Source organism: Pelmatolapia mariae, linkage group LG10_11, assembly GCF_036321145.2.
Source record: "Pelmatolapia mariae isolate MD_Pm_ZW linkage group LG10_11, Pm_UMD_F_2, whole genome shotgun sequence".
NCBI lineage: Eukaryota > Metazoa > Chordata > Actinopteri > Cichliformes > Cichlidae > Pelmatolapia > Pelmatolapia mariae.
Genome location: NC_086236.1, coordinates 45,819,168 through 45,836,694, shown reverse-complemented (window position 1 = coordinate 45,836,694; position 17,527 = coordinate 45,819,168).

The following is a 17,527-nucleotide window of genomic DNA, read 5'->3' as shown; positions in this document are numbered from 1 at the left end:
TCTGTTATTTCTGAAATCCTTTCTAGTGCATGTCCTATAACATGAAATGGATGTGCAATGCTATGTCAAATATGCCCCAAAAAATATGCAATTAAAATATGATGAAACCAGCTTTGGCCAGCTTTGCTGAATATACTTTCATAACAAACTAGAGGTGGCCAGTTTATGCAAAACCTTTAACAATAGCTTGTCTGGAGAAAACATATTGTTGATCATGTAACATGTCAAATGTATTTGTATATTATGAAGATGTTGGACAAGATGAACAAGACAGCATTCTGATGCCTCTTGAGGGGTGGTTGGGAAATTTGATCCACAGAAGGTAAGATATAGAATAAGCTTGTCTAACCAGGTAGGACAAACAAGCTCTTCATTAGAATGACAGATCATTCTATCTAGTACTTACTCAAGTGTTATTCAAGTGTTAGCACAGAGACAGTATTGTTTACAGAGATGTATGATAACAATATTTCCATATAAACTCAAGTCGATTTTTCTTTTTAATTATTATTTTTGTCTTTTTTCATTAGGTAAACATAAAATAACAGATGCACTGTCCTTTCCTTACTGTCCCTGTAATGTGCAAGTTCTTTGCAGTACTTTTTGCCAAGAACATAAATAACATTTGCTGTGGTGTGAGTCAGGATATATACTGGTAAATATTTGATCGAACAGCTCTCATAGTTCACCACCGGCCATGCCACAAGTCAGAAAATCAAGGGAATTGTCGTTGTGATTTGATGCAATATCAATCTGGGAAAAAATGCTGTAGCCAGAAGACAAACACACAGACTCACACACTTCCCTTCTGCCCTCATGCTTGTTAAGATCCTATCTATCTTGTGAGAGAGGGTGAGAGCCCTTTAGCCATACTCATTTCCATTCAAACACACACGTAAGCACACATAGACACAACATAGTCGTGTACTGCACATAATAACAAACACACACACATACGCTAGCATTAGAATTCCAAAAGCACCTGTAGATTATAATGAGACACAGAGTTCTTTTTGACCTTGGAAGCACCAAAAGTGAAAGCGGTCACCCTCCAGGAAAAAGCTTGCTTGAAAAAATAAATAAATAAAAACTAGTGTATGTTTGGGAATCTGTGTGTCCTGAATAATATGCTAGTCTTCATCCAGGTGTTCCACTGTGTGTGTTTGTCTGAGACCCAGGCCGTATACTACATCGACCGAACACCTGCTGCTGTGGTAACTAGGATGTCAGTGTGCACAGGAGAGCTTCATAAATATATATTAGAATCAGAGCTGATATTAAACGAGGGAATAACCCAGGGAATGATCTTGCTAGGCCAGTCTGATCTGGCTTCATCCATTTTCTCAGCTCCCTGTCTGTCGGTTTCTCATCCCCTGGAGCCTACAGTATGTCTATATTCAAAAGCAATGCTGACCAGGAAATTAGTGCCTTAGCCAAATGTACAAATCTTTTTAGGGAAGGAATTTCATATACAAAAGTGAAAAAGGAAAAACGATTCATAACAAGGCTAAAACAATAATAGTTATCTATCTATTATAGGCAGCCCAAGGCATGCTTGCCATCTCCAACTTGAGACTTCATAAAATAGCATCCAATTGCCTAACTGTCATGCAGGCTTTCCTATCAACAGATCATGCAAAAGACTTGAAAAATCTCGACCTGGACAAAGATTCACCTCCTTTGCAGCGAAGTCTTGGATTAAGCTGGGACCTTGTGAATGACACTTTTACATTCCGTGTTGCAAGAGCGAGAAGCCATTCACCCGAAGAGGAGTTGTTGCAACTATCAATAGTTTGTTTGATCCACTTGGTCTCGTACAAAGGGTAAGTTTATCTTAGACTAGTTTATAAAAGCATTGCAACTATTGCTATCAATGTAGCACACGTTTTAGTATGTAAACCCAAATTAAATTTTTTTAGCTTTTCTTAAAAATACAGGTCTGGCAAAACATACATCATTTGAACTACCTGAGAGTTTTCCAGATTCAAGTTCAAAAAGACCCTGGCTGATGGACTTGAACCTAGGACAGTCTTGGTCTTAACCACTGTGTCGCTAAATAAGACTTGCAAAGCTGATATAATATGTTGCCCATCCAAAGGGGGAAGGGAGGATCCATCTTGCCTGACGTACAAAGGAGGTGGAGAGATACATTAAATCCTATCACACTACACCATTCTCCTGTAATTAGAAAAATAATGAAACATGCAAATGCACATAACTTCGAATGCAGGGAATATGAATGGGGTTCTTAATGACCCTGATAAATTTGTATGAGTGATGCATTTTGTTTCTGGGGATGTCTAAACTCTACTCCTGTTGGCCCAATCAGCTATAAGACCTTCCCCAACCTTTTCTGGAAATGAGATTATCAGGGGTTAAGCAATATATGGATACCAGGCATATTTGTGTGCAAGAGGCTGCTGAATGACACAGTCCTTCTGTGTTATAAAATCATTTCTCTGCCGGGATGATGAAAAGGTCAAGCTCAGCAAATTGAAGAGGATTTTTCAGTCTTATGGCAAAATGTCTCAATTTTCAAAAGCCAGACCTTGAACTTGCAAGGTGACAAATAGTTTCAGGCTTCAAACCATCACCTTAACTCAACTGTTGGTTTTTAAAATCACCAATTTATCAGATGTCGGTCTTGTCCATGACGTCCTTGTGGCAGTCATGGAAAATTGAAGACTTGCTCTGGACTGGCAGCCAGCATTGTTTGTGGTGAATAATATTTTCAAAAAGCTTTTGCAGGTGATATCAGAAGTATCAGATTTTAAGACAAAGTGAAAAATGAGGCAAAACACTTCATTTAGCTTTGTAATTTGATGTCAGTATCCTAGTATTTATGTAGTATGTTCCTTTAAATACAGTCAAAACAGATAATTCCAAGTTAAGGAAATTTTGGATAAAAGCATAGTTTGTATGGTTACGTATGCTGGTTATCAAAGGGCATGTAGTGATAGTGTAGCTTTTTACAGTAAAACCTTTGCAGAACATGTTGACCTCACAATATTATAAAACTGTTAAGAATTTCTTTTTTTCTATTTCTTATCATTATTGAGCCAAGGAAATAATAACACACAAGGGATGGCTCAGTTTATCTATATCATACCTCTGAGCCTAAATAATAATGGAAAGAAAATAAATGTTAGAAAAAAACGAAATGATATTTCATTCAAAATTCTTGATACATCGATACCCAGATTGACCTGCAGCACACTTTCTGATGATCCATATGACATGTATATAAAACTATTTTTTCACTTTGCAGTTTGAGGACAAGTCAAAGTCAAACCTATAGCTCATTCCATGTGTGGGTGTCTCGATTCATTTTCTCTTGACTTCCAATTTAGTGAGGTAGAGAAAAGTAAACCCCATGGCAGTGACCTCTGCTGTAGAGCCATGAATAATGGGGACTATTAGTTGCAAGGTAGTGCACTCTGAGAAAAGTAGTGATTTCAGCTGCAGGGCTATTTAATTTAAACATGGGATAGAACGAGACAGTTTGCTAAATGTTTTGCATACAATATCAACTTGAATGTGGAGCATGCTTCAGGTCAGAAAACATATATTTTGCCTGTTTCTTGTCTCTGTCCCACAAGTGCACAATGAACTTAGAGGCTCCTGTCCTGTTTTTCTCTCAGATGCTCTTCTGCTTAAAAGTGTGCAACTATGCAAAATGTAACATTAAATCATGTCCTCATTTAATAGCAACTATCTTTTGTTTTAGTAACAATTTATGTTGTAACCTTTAAAGTGCCTAAGGTTATATTTTTAACAAGTTGGCTAGCTAGTTAGCTAATTAGTGGTGGTTATTGGTAAAATTTGGACAACATTTGGAAACACACAGGAAAACAGAAACAACAAAAAACAACAACAACAAAAATTCACTGAAGCTTCCAACACTTTTTTTCCTGTTAAATTGGTCCTAACATAATGATAGCCAGTCCGGGAGACTGGCTGTCAAAGGCATGAGGGGGGAAATTACTCACTCATATCCAGCAGATAAATGTTTGCTTCCAAGACCTCAAATTAATTTAAATGAACAACAGAAATTAAAGGCAGTTAGCACAATGCTAATATGTGCCATTCCAGGCAATATGGGATCATTTCGAGTCACCTGGTCTGTCTTCATTCTGTCATTTTACCTTTATGTCACTGTCACATTCCTTCTTCATCAATGGGCCCTCACTCAGAGTAAACTTCACACTTCATTAATTAATTCATTACCTAAAAGCTGAGTATTGATTTTCAGTAATGGATTTACAAAACTGTTGGACACCTTGATGCAGGGATAATTAAAAAGAATGAGTATTTGCAATAAATCATCCTTAAAAGGGTTAAAAGTCATCAGAAAGATGACTTACAGTATTAACAAACAGGCTGTGATATCCTCAGTCATTAAGGACACCGAAGGACAGCTTTTACGATTGTTTTTTTTTTTTTACCATGGTAACGCCAACCAAAGCGGGCTTAATGGGTGTCATTAAACACAGAGAAAAAAACGTAATTGTCAAGCACTGAAACTCAGAATTGACGTATTGTTAGAAGGTAATTGATTAAGTCAGTAAAATAGAAGTGGATAAATGTCATGGAGCACACGTTTTTTCTTTACATAGAAGATATTTTGATATTTGAAGGGACAGAGGCACATGGATTCAAATCTTTATTCGAGTGGAGATTTAAAAAATAAATAAATATATACAGTACAAACAGATGTAGGTACATCCTCTTGGCTTGCACTCCAACAAGGTCAATTTGTCATTGAGAAGATGTAAATGTATTCAGCCATGACCTTATATCATAGTAATCACAGCCTACACTTCACTTGGGCAAAACTTGTGATTTAAGAGAGGAGACTGTGTTTTATAACACTCTTTAATTTTTTTTCTCACTCTGCCTTCCCTCCCCTTTGTCCAATTGCCTGTTAGCTTCTCGCTCTCTGCTCTCTATCTTGCCTCACCTCCACTGTCTTTCTTCCTCACACACACATGAACACACAGTTTCATGCCAAAGGAGACCATAAATCTAGTTGGTGTGCCAGACTGGGCCGTGGACGCCATAATTACAGAACATCAAATGAAAGAATTAGTGTCCCTTTTCTCATTACCATGCAAGACTTGCAAGTCCTCTGCAATTTCTCAGCTTACCTCTATTTTACACCTACACAGACAACACATATACCTCCTTTTCTTCATGTCTTGTGTAAGTGCATGCATATGCCCAAACACTGTGTATTTACAAGGACTGACGCCTACAATATGTGCAAGTGTGCACCCGTATGTGCAATCACAATATCACTTGTATACTCTTACACAATGAAAAAACACATTTAAATCACATTTGTTGTCTCTGAAATTACTTTACAGGAGTGCTGAGAGTTTGAGGATGGGCTGGGTATTTTATTTCCTCTGTCTATACCCAGAAAATATGAGACAAATGTACAGGCCACACAAAAGGAACACTCGGTTGTGATACTTGACAAATTGTCCTTGTCATACCATTCTAAATCCTTGGTGCTATTTGAAATTCTCCAATCAGAGATTCAGCAAGTGCTGCATAGATGCCATGACAGACAGGCAATCCATCCATATAGCCTCCAATATCAAATTCCCTAAGTGGAATTGCTCCAATCACAGACTCCCTGTGCAGACTCAGCGACTGATCTGCAGCACCCTTCCTTTTGCTTTCCTCTCACCTACCTTTCCTGTCAATTACCACTCTACAGATGGATGGAAAACTGCACATCTCAGCACTCTGAGAGCCACCTCTGCTCAAGTATTTCCCAAGGTTTTGATTGCAAAATCATATGAAAAGCTTGAGATAGTGGCTTTTGAGGACAGTTCCCTGTGGAATATAAGAGCATACAAATGGCTGCCCTTAAGTCCTAACTGAACATAACAAGGAGAGAGAGTTAAGAAAGAAAAGGCTCTTTTTCTCACTCACTCACTCTGCTTTTTTGATCTGTGTGTGTGTGTGTGTGTGTGTGTGTGTGTGTGTGTGTGTGTGTGTGTGTGCTAGAGAAACTATATTTCAAGATTTGCTTCACAGAAACAGCATGTGTGCTTGTTACACAGGAACTGGAAGACTGATTCAACTTAAGATTTAAATGGAAAAGAAATAGAAAAATGAATAAAGGCTCGCTTCTAGTGAAAATCCCTGGTATGTGTAAAATTTAGGGGTAGGTTTAAAGGTAGCAAAGTATTTTTGATGTTATTAGCTTTAAAATTGTGGCATGTGAACATTTCACATTATTAAAATACAAAATCATGTCATGGTCCTCCAGTCCTCCTTTGTGTCTCCACCGTTTCTCTGTCTCCTTTGTTTTACCTCTCTCTCCCTCTCTCTCTTACTCTGTTTATGTGCTGACTGCTCTGTGTGTGTGTGTGTGTGTGGAGCTCCACCCTCTCCTGGCCACACCTGAATCAATCAAGCACCTGTGGATTGCATGGCAATCAGCTGGCTGCTATTTAAGCTCGGACCTGACCTTCAGTCTTCACCTGAGTGTTGGCTAACTGTGGTAGTCTCTGTGGGACCTCTCTTCAAGTCTTTGTTTCTGGTAACTTGAAGAAAATTTCTAATGTGCCTCTTCCTGTGCTTAGGACGACCCAGTGGAGTTCTGAGAGAGTGTTTGTTTTTTGGCAGAGTTAGGAGGTTCCTAATGGCAGACTTGGAGAATCAGGGACTTGGAATCACAGAATCTTCCTTCCATATGATTTTTTTTTATTTAAATTTAGCACTGCTCAATTTATTGAGGCCATGGTAAACATATCATCTTGTGAATTGTTTGACAATGTCTATAAATATTTACCACTCTGAAAGACAGTCTTCAGTATAATTTTGTATGACATAAGTATACTGTGAATGTATTTTCTATTTCAGTGTTGTCTCAATGATTGTATAGAAAGCTAACTTAAATTAAAAATTCATAGTCATATGTACTACTTTCTTATTGATTTCTTTGCCCCATTTACATTTTAATGATCTGTGTATTTAAACCTCATTGAACCTAAAAACCTTTAAAGACAATTGTTTCCTCACTCTGTGACATGTAGTTAGCATCTATCAGTACAGTCCTCAATAACCACCACCCATGAGGTTCACTTATGACTCAAAACCTTGGATGGAACATCATAAAATAAATAATTTTAACGTAATAAACTTTGCAGTAGAGACTTAAATATACATGATAACTGTCTGAAAATAAGAAATGCTTCTAATATTTTAAAATACCCTGCAAGTTATCACATAAAACAGAACTCACATTGGTATGAGTTTCCCAGTGACACATCTTGCCTTTAGCCCCCACGAGGGTCAGGGATCGATTATGTTTCGTACCATTTCTTGCCAGTTAATAAGTGGAGGTTTCACAAGATTAATAATGGAGGCAGCATAGTGTTATTTGTATTATTAGTGTGTGTGTGTGTGTGTGTGTTGCGGGGGGGTGGGGGGGGTGGGGTCGTGTTTTACTGTACAGTATTGGTTAAACACATTACATGTAACATTCTAGCTACAGACTAGCAACACATCATCAGTGGTGAACATAATGATTCTGGGTTCAGACCACCTGGGTGTGTTTCTGTGTGGAAGTGGCTACTTCACTTCTTTCCGTAGTCCAAGACATGCAATGTGGGTTACTTTTTTGAGTCTAAATAGGTTGTAGGTGGAGGTGTGAATGGTTATCTTCCTCTGTAAGTCAGAGAATGCCATGTCAAAAAAATGTTTCCCCATGCTTTTTTAAATAAGTTGATACATAATACTGCATATACAGAGGCATTGTTTGCCACCAGGCACAGTAGACAACTTTTTATAGGCCCCAGGCCACTGGGAGACCCCTAAGGCCTGACAAACTTTAAACTACAGCAGTGCCAATTTAAAAAAAGGAGAGACTTAACCTCCCTGCATGATAGTGTTTAACCAAACCTAATGACAACATTGAAGCTCAGCAAAATTTGAGAGGAGAGAAAGGAGAAAGGAAAAAAGGGGTGAAGAGGATAAATAAAGCAAGACCAAGGTGAGTGGAGCAGATAAGGATTAAATATGTTAATATCTAAATGCTGCTAGTCTTAACAGTAGGGGAGTGACACTTGAGTAATGTAACTTCCACTAGAATCACATCATTTCTTTCTTTCTTTCTTTCTTTCTTTCTTTTTTTCTTTTTTTTTTTTTACATTGGTTAACTTAGCTAGCAGAGGGGTTTAGTGTGTCCAGCTCTGCATGGCCAGGAGTTAGAGTCAGGACCCCAACAAACACTAGAATCACCACTGCACATTTACAGTACTTTAAGTACATCTACTCCAATGAGCTAACATCTCCAGAATTAAAATCCTGGCTGCATTTCATATAACAGCAAAGAAATTACTGACTTGAATAGATGTCAATAAAACAGAGTGCAACTCTCTAGCACATACAGTTTCAGTTTTTTATCCCCTAGTTATTTAGAAATGCCAAACTCTTACTGTTAAAATTTGCATTCATATGGCTTGAGGCAGTGAAGATGGCTGCAACGTTCACCTTTTACATCACAAATCTCATTCATCAAAGAGAATGGGACATCCCATTAACTCGTTGCTTATTCAAATACAGAATCCCAGCAGGTGGATCCTTTGCCTTTCATGGCAAAAAGGGTCAGCGATCAAGAGCTGGTCAGAAATGAACTAAATGTATGAATATCACTTCAGAGTTCTCTCACCGAGGGGATGACTGATGACTGTTTTTCTGCCTGACTGCCACCGTGGGTTAAGACAAGGGGCTTTATGATGCATGGACATCCTTTGTTACTAATTAACCTTCATACCACACTAATTAATTAGATTCTTCCAAGGTCAAGCTTTCTAAATGGGACAATTAAGTGCCTTCCTCTTAAAGTATTTTGCAATAAATAGCCCAAAGAATATTTAAAAAAGAATGTGAACGTCTATATTTAAAAGAAGAAATGCTAAATAAAAAATGTTTTAAACATATCATTACACTAAGTAAATATTAAATATGAAATATTCTGAATTGCAGAATTATTTTAGCATGCAGTAAACTATCTCTCATGGCAAGTGATTTTAAAATACCAATTTAAATAATTCAAGGTCAAATAATAATCTGAGAAAGGAGGCTAAAATAGCATTATTTATTTGTAAAATTAGTATGTATTATTATTTTTATTGTTATTATTATTATTAACAAAAATAATAACGAGCATAAAGTGTGATCAAGACCAAGGAGCATCTGACTTGGGAATTTCAAAGAACAGTTTAAAAAATACTGTCGTGACAGGCAAGCAAGGTAAAATGTGATGATGTTAGCATGCTGTGGGCCTAACAATGTTTTAACAACACATTAGATTTCACTAATGATACTGGTAGCTGCAAAGCAGTAAACATTAACACACATTTTTATTTTCTTCGCACAGATAGACAGACTCATTACAAATTACAAAAAGATGTGGTAAATGAGAAAAAGTGAGAGTCAGGAAATTAAGCCTGCTTGAGTACACACATTTTCACTAGAAGGCGTAATGGACCAGTTGGACAGGACAGCTTGCTTGTGTTTAGAAGAAAAAAAAAACATATCAAATAATGACAGAAGCAAATGCTTGCACTGCCACAGTCCTTTACATACACATATGCACATATGCATGCATTTCACATTTGAATAGAGTCCACAAAGATGTGAAGACATAAACAGACTGTGGGCTAGGTATCATTTGAAAGACAATTCCCCCTGTACAATGGAGCCGATATCTGACTAACAGTGTGGAACCAGCCAAATGTGGCAGCCAACTGGTGCCCATCCTCGGGCTATCCCTGGATTTGGACCAAGTACAAAAAATTGTATAAAAGTGTGTGTGTGTGTGTGTGTGTGTGTGTGTGTGTGTGTGTGTGTGTGTGTGTGCGTGCGTGCGTGCATGCATGTATGTGGTATAGGGCTGTACAGACAGTAAGCTTTGGCTCATGAGATAAAATAATTGCCTGGAATGGAATATTGTGGTTGACTTGAGGTTGTGCGTGTGTGTGTGTGTGTGTGTGTGTGTGTGTGTGTGTGTGTGTGTGTGTGTGTGTGTGCGTGTGCCATGGAAATACCACAGAACCTTTTTCTCGTGTGTACTTTGCTAGAGGAACAGTTATGTCTCACCATCAGTCAATCAGTAGTACATACACAGCAGCTTTGATAAATGGCTAATTGTTTTCCTCATTCTCAACTGAAAAAACTTCTTCAGAAAACTATGTATCTAACAGAGATTAATAAACAGCAACGCCATTTTGGATCTCTCATGGGGCGGTACATCCAATGTTTTATTAAACCCCATATAAATAAAAGCATAGGGTGCCTTTTGCTTTTAAATACAGAAATGTTCTTTACTATGAGCATGGTGGAAATTTAGATAAGTTTATTCAGAGAAGGCAGATAAGTGATAGAAAATCTATCATTATCATTATTACTTATTTACTGGTATGATACTGTTAGATGACAGGCTCGGTTAGAATATTTTGTGGGGCAAATTAACAACTCTAACGAGGTAAAGGCTGAAGATAAAAGTTACCCAAAGTAGATACTCTTAGAAATTCTGCTGTGTTTTACTACATAAAAACAGAAGATTTCACACTTTATATTTAGTATCACTGACATGGATCAGAGGTTCAGTATTCAACAACCAGCAAAGGCCAGAGCCAGTGGCTTCCTACGTACCTACCTGACCAAAAGACAGATGATTCATGGAAACACATTAGTAACACTCTGCTCATAAATAGATTAAGTTTTGTTTTTTGCAAGATACATTGTAAGATACATTTTTTGACAGAGCACAACTGTTTTACTGTGATTCCACTGTGTATGTGTTTTCAGTACATTTTATGAATTTTTGTCTGTTTAATTCTGTTGCAATTTTTTTAAATACCATATCAAATGTATTTTGGATAAAATCACACTGGGCATTCTGTGCCATTCCCGACTCCCAAAATGTAGTGGGCAAACACATCCAGGCATTAACTTTAACTTAACTTTATTAGTTAAGGAAGTGGAAGTGACGGACAAGAAGCCGCTGGAGAGGACGCGGAGACCACGGTAAAAAGCTTCATCAAAACCCACCTGAAGCTGCCGGAGGACACGGTGAAGAACATCGTCTTCGATAGGGTGCATCGCCTCAGCCCCATTCGGGCTGCGGCCGGGAGACCACGTCCTATCGTGGCCAAATTCGGTCACTTCAAACAAAAGGAACATGTGAAAAGCCGCGGCAGGGAATTAAAAGGAACGGACTTCAGCGTGAACGACCAGTTCCCCAAAGAGATCCTGGAACGACGCAGGGTCCTCTTCCCAATCCGACGCAGCTTTATCCAGAAGGGCTCCCGCGCTGTCATCGCTGTGGACCAGCTGTACGTGGACGGACAGCTCCACCGCGACCCCGACATCACTCCGTGGCTGTATTAACTTCACACTAGATAAGAATCCGCTACACCCTTTCCCCACCCACTCACACTAAATTGCATTAACATCTGTTTAACTTACTAGTATCAAATCACATCTTAAGTGTGATTTCATAGCAGTATTAAAACCGTCATTCTCCGTCAATGGTTTGATTGGAATGTTTCCGGGGTTTTTTTTTTTCTTCTAGTTTTTTTTTCTCTCTTTTTCCCCCTCTTGTTTTTATGCTGCTCACCCTTGTCCTTGGTTTCTTTCTTTCTTTTTTCTTTCTTTCACTGCTTCGATATCCTGCTTCCAGACTCATCCACAAACAACACCCTTTATTTCGACACATACGCACAGCACGATCACGCACAGTCATGCGCTCAACGGCAGCACATTTACATCAGTCAGACAGCGCACACAGTCGTATAGGATACACACACTTAAGCCAAGCGTACTCATATTAGTAAATATGCACACACATAGTCAGACTCAGGGAGCATCTCGCCACACATTTTTTCTCTCTCTCCCTCTCTTTATTTACGAGTGATGTATTCTCTCCACCTGTCTAAGCGACACACACAGCATACACCCCTGGTTATACACAGACATCTATGGGTGCACTAAGATTCGTTACATGGAATGTAAATGGAGCTAGCTCCAGAGAAAAGAGGTTAAAAATATTTAACCAACTCAAAAAACTACAGGCAGATGTTGTCCTTTTACAAGAGACCCACAGACCTCTTAGAGGTTCGAATGAACTTAAAACACCTGAGTTTCCTAATGTGTTCTCAGCTTGTTATAATTCTAGACAAAGGGGAGTAGCAATTTTAATACATAAAAATATTAATTTCACAGTACTCGATACAGTTATAGATCCAGAGGGCAATTTCTTAATCATTAAACTATCTATACTTGATAAAAAGCTATGTATTGTAAGTGTATATGGTCCAAATGTTGATGATCCCTCATTCTTTCACGTTTTTTTCAGTGCACTCTCTGAACACTTAGATGGCACACTTGTTCTTGGAGGCGACCTCAACCTTGGACTACATGAAGAAATGGATAGGCTCAATACAGCAGGAACTCAGCGTAATTGGCAGTCCATAAATATAATCAAACAGTATATGAGCGACTTTGGTCTTTGCGATGCATGGTGCTCCCTTCACCCCACCAGTAAGGAATATACTTTTTTCTCACATGTCCATCACTCCTACTCTCGTCTAGATTATTTTTTGGTCAGCAGCTCACTGCTGAGGGACATTTCAGACACTGAGATTCACCCTATAGCTGTCAGCGATCATGCTCCTGTATCTTTAACACTAATGCACAAGAATAATACTACGCCTAGTAAAAACTGGAGATTTAATACATCACTGCTTAAAGATGAAGACTTTATTAAATATTTTAAAAAAGAGTGGACTTCATATTTAGACTTTAATGACACTCCCGGAACATCAGCTTCTGTTCTATGGGAAGCAGGGAAAGCTGTGATGAGAGGTAAAATAATTTCTTTCTCATCACATAAAAAGAAAAAAGAAAACAAAAATATTCAGGAATTAGAAAAAAACATCAAATCACTAGAAGAAGCCTATGCGTCCGACCAAGATCAGGAAACATTGAACAAAATACGCAAAACAAAACTAGAATTAAATGAGATAATTGATAAAAAAACAAAATTCTTAGTACAAAGACTACGCTTACAAAATTATGAACATAGTAATAAATCCGGTCAATTTCTAGCAAACCAGCTAAAAATAAATAAAGAAAAAACAACTATATGTGCTGTTCAAGATTCATCTGGGAACACAATATATGAACCGAAACAAATTAACAACATTTTCAGGGATTTCTATAAAACGTTGTATTCACCACAAATAAACCCATCTAAAAAGGAAATTGATCAGTTTTTAGACAACATAACTCTCCCAAAATTATTAGACTCTCAAGCAATGGCACTGGATTTGACACTGACACCAGGTGAACTCCAGGAAGCCCTGATAAGTATGCACAATAATAAGGCTACAGGTCCAGACGGCTTTCCTGCAGAATTCTACAAAGAATTCTGGACGATTCTAGCACCAGTTTTTTACAGAACGTTGTTGGAAATCAAAGAAAATGGCAGACTTCCATCAAATATGAATTCTGCAAACATTAATCTCCTGCTAAAACCAGGCAAAGACCCTGTATATCCCTCAAGCTATCGTCCAATATCCCTTATAAATGTAGACCTTAAAATAATCTGCAAAGCTCTCTCGAAGAGACTAGAGAAAATAACCCCCCTCTTAATTCATCCTGACCAAACTGGTTTCATAAAAGGTAGGCACTCATCAACAAATACACGTAGATTACTTAATTTGATAGACTACTCATACAGTAAAAACCTTGAAACTACAATATTTTCTTTAGATGCAGAAAAAGCGTTTGACAGAGTTAACTGGAAATTTCTATTTGCAACTTTACACAAATTTGGTTTTGGATCTTCTTTCATCAACTGGTTAAAAATATTATATAATTCCCCAACAGCTTGTGTCAGAACAAATGACCAGACATCCTCCAGCTTCTGTCTCCTGAGGGGCACCAGGCAGGGGTGCCCACTCTCCCCTTCACTGTTTGCAATTTTTATTGAGCCATTAGCAGCAGCAATTAGACAGGCTACAACAATTAAGGGCATAAAATGCAAGAACGTGGAACATAAAATCAGCCTTTATGCGGATGATGTGTTACTCTTTCTCCAAAATTCACAAACCAATATCTCTGGGGTGATTGAATTGATAAACTCTTTTGCAAGAATATCAGATTACTCAATTAACTGGTCAAAATCTACAGTCCTTCCGATTAATTGCTTCTTCCATAATTCCTCTTCTACTCCACTGCAATCGGGAAATATAAAATATTTAGGTATTAATGTTTCTCCCAAGCTTGCAGATCTAACTAAATTAAACTATATCCCACTTTTAAAGAAAGTAGAAGGTGATCTGGCTAGGTGGAAATGTCTACCCATATCACTCATGGGAAGGGTTGCCGCTATAAAAATGATGGTCTTACCAAAAATAAATTATTTATTCTCAATGATCCCAACTAAACCGCCACAAGATTGGTTCAGATCTCTAGATTCATATATGTCCAAATTCCTTTGGAAAAATAAGCCCCCACGTATAAGCTTAAAAACACTACAAAAGACCAAGGATAAAGGAGGATTAGAACTACCCAACTTTCAGCACTACTTCTTAGCCAACAGGCTTCAGTTTATCTCAGGATGGCTAAAACATACCCTCTTAGATGAACCTTGGCTAGATGTAGAACAAGCACTTTGCAATAATCTAGAGATTTCAGATCTACCATTTATCAGCTCAAACATTCAACGACATGAATGCTTCAAAAGCGTCAACATTAGCTCCTCTCTGACAGCATGGTGGGAGTTTCTGAAGTTGACAGAGTCTTCATTAATCCCATGCAAACGTACACCTATCTGGAACAACCCTGACATATTACAAAACAATAATATGATAAACTTTTCAGATTGGAGTGGTAAAGGAATCAAATATTTAGAACATATACTAGAAGGAACAGAATTTATTTCATTTGACAGACTAGTTACACAATATGGGATCAACAAGAAAAGATTCTTAGAATATCAACAAATTAAATCCATAGTAAAAAAGAAATTTAAACCGGGTCAAGTTGAACTACAAACACCACCAAGTGTGGTTCAATTTCTTACTCTTAAAACCCCCAAATTACTATCCAAAATATACAGAATGCTTTCTAAAACAGATGAATCAATATCACTTCCTATTGCAAAATGGGAAGCGGATTTATCAGTTAACTTAGACCAAAACTTCTGGTCTCAGATTTGCTTAAAAACCTTTCATCTAATTAGAAATCCCAGTCTTCAATTAATTCAATACAAAATACTACATAGAGTGCACTATACAGGTCATCGGATGTTCAAGATGGGCTTTACGTCTACCAACAACTGCTCACACTGCCAAACCAATTCACCGGACAATTATATCCACGCTCTTTGGTTCTGTCCACCAGTTCAGAAGTTTTGGCGCGAGATATGTGAAGACTTATCAAAGTGTCTGAAATGTAACATTCCAACTTCCCCTTTAGTGTGTTTGTTGGGCAGCTTAGATAATGTCACTTCAGAAAAGAATATAGCCCACATGGTTTTCACTGCCCTATGCATAGCCAAGAAAACAGTCCTCATGAACTGGAAAAATAAAAATAATCTTAATTCTAACCAATATAGAAATTATCTATTAGATTACATTAGTCTTGATACAGCCTCTGCCACCACATCAGATCAATTGCTCTGGGCTCCTTTGATCAGCTCCATCACCTAGTGGGGGTGGGGGGTCATAGTTTGGTCCCACCTTCACTGTTGTGATTGGTGTGGGGGTAGGGACAGGCTTAGGGCGTCGGGGGGTTCCCCAGGAGCATCTTCCTTGGGGGGCTCAACCCGGGGTAGCGGTCATGGCCAATTAAGGGCTCTGTTGGCTCTTAGGTGACGGTTTCCTCGTGGCTGCGTGCAGCGGGGCTAGGGGAGGATCTGTGCTGACGGACGTGGGTTACTGACCTGGTAGCCTGGCTGCCCCTGGGTGGGTCCGGGACGGGCGTGAGGTTCTGGGGGCGCTCCGTCTCTGGGCTGGGGCCCTGGCCGGGCCTCGGGGGCTCGGGTCCTGGTTGGTGTGTTGCCGGGGTTGTGGGCGGGTGGGTGTATGGGGGCCCAGCCCTGGCGCAGTGCCAGTGCATCGAGCCACCTGGGGGGCTCTTCAACTGGTGGGGGAGGTTGTCACATCTTGCAGGAGCTTTCCTCTCCTCAGGAATTCTCTCTGCAGGAGGGGGCGATATAGGAGAGGTGGAGGAAGATCTCAGCCTGGGCGTCTATTGTCTTGTGTAGTCTGGAAGATGAGTGGATGATGGGGTGGGTGCAGTTTTCTCTGTAGTGAGGTCGGGTGGGCTGTCCGGGGCTCTGTGGGGCCGGGCGGCGCTGCTGCACTGGGCCCTGGTCCGGATGGGCCTGGGCCCCCTTTCCCTGGCGGGTTGCAGAGTATGGGGGTGCCTACTGGGGTCAGCGGGGGAGCTGGCCCCAGGGAGGGGTCCCTTGCCCCTCCCTTCCTTCCCTCCCCATCTCCAGCTGCCTCCCTCTTCCCGCTCCACCACAATCACCCACACATGCAGGGCCTTGGGGTAGGGGTGTGTCACCAGGGTGCAGAGGAGGCATCCCCCCCCTCTGTCCCCTTCTGGCTGCCTCTGCCTCAATTTTATTTCACAACTTAGACATTCACATTACTCACACTCTCATAACACATACATATAGGATCTTGGGGGTGGGCACGCAACACGGACTCCAAATTACCATCAGGGTGTACACCTCACCCCTGGCGTCGTTGCCCACCTCTCAATTTTAAATACACGTAGACATTGAGGGCTAGCAGGAGGGGCTATGCGCTTACCTGCTGCTCTCTGGCAGGTAGCTCCATGCCCTCCTGGGTTTTAATTGCACCTTAGAACACATATACATCAACACTACATATGAGCGGGTGGAGGGAGGTTTGGAGTCTTCTCACACCCCCAGTCTCTGCGGCCTGCTGGAGCGGGGGGGCTAGGAGGAGGAGTTGGCCGTCCGACTGGGGTCTGGAATGTGGGGCCTCCCTGCTGCTGCGGAGTCGGGGTGGTCTGCTTCTCCCCACTGCAGGGAAAAGGGTAACACCACCTGGGTCTGGGTGCAGTTTCCCCCTCCAGGGGCAAGGGTACCTAGACCCGGTTCTTAGAGTACGCTTGGGGAGTGTGATTGTGTGTACAGTGTCTCTCTATGTCTGTCTCCACGTTGGGTGAGTGTTGAGTAATTGCTTATGAGAGCATGAGGATGGGAATGGATGTTTGTATCTGTGTGTGCCTGTATGTCTGTGTCTATATGTCAGGTTGGGTATCAGACGCCACCTCTCTGGGGACATCTCAGGCCCTCCAAGGTTTGGAGGCCTATCTCCCCCCACCACTTCCCCTGCCGGTGGCGGACGCCCTCAGACATCGGTGCGTTGGTGGTTCTTTGTGTCCGGGGATGGGCGTCCAGGTACACACCGGCTCACTCCTTGGTGGCTGCTTATCGGGGCCTGGAGCCTGGGGC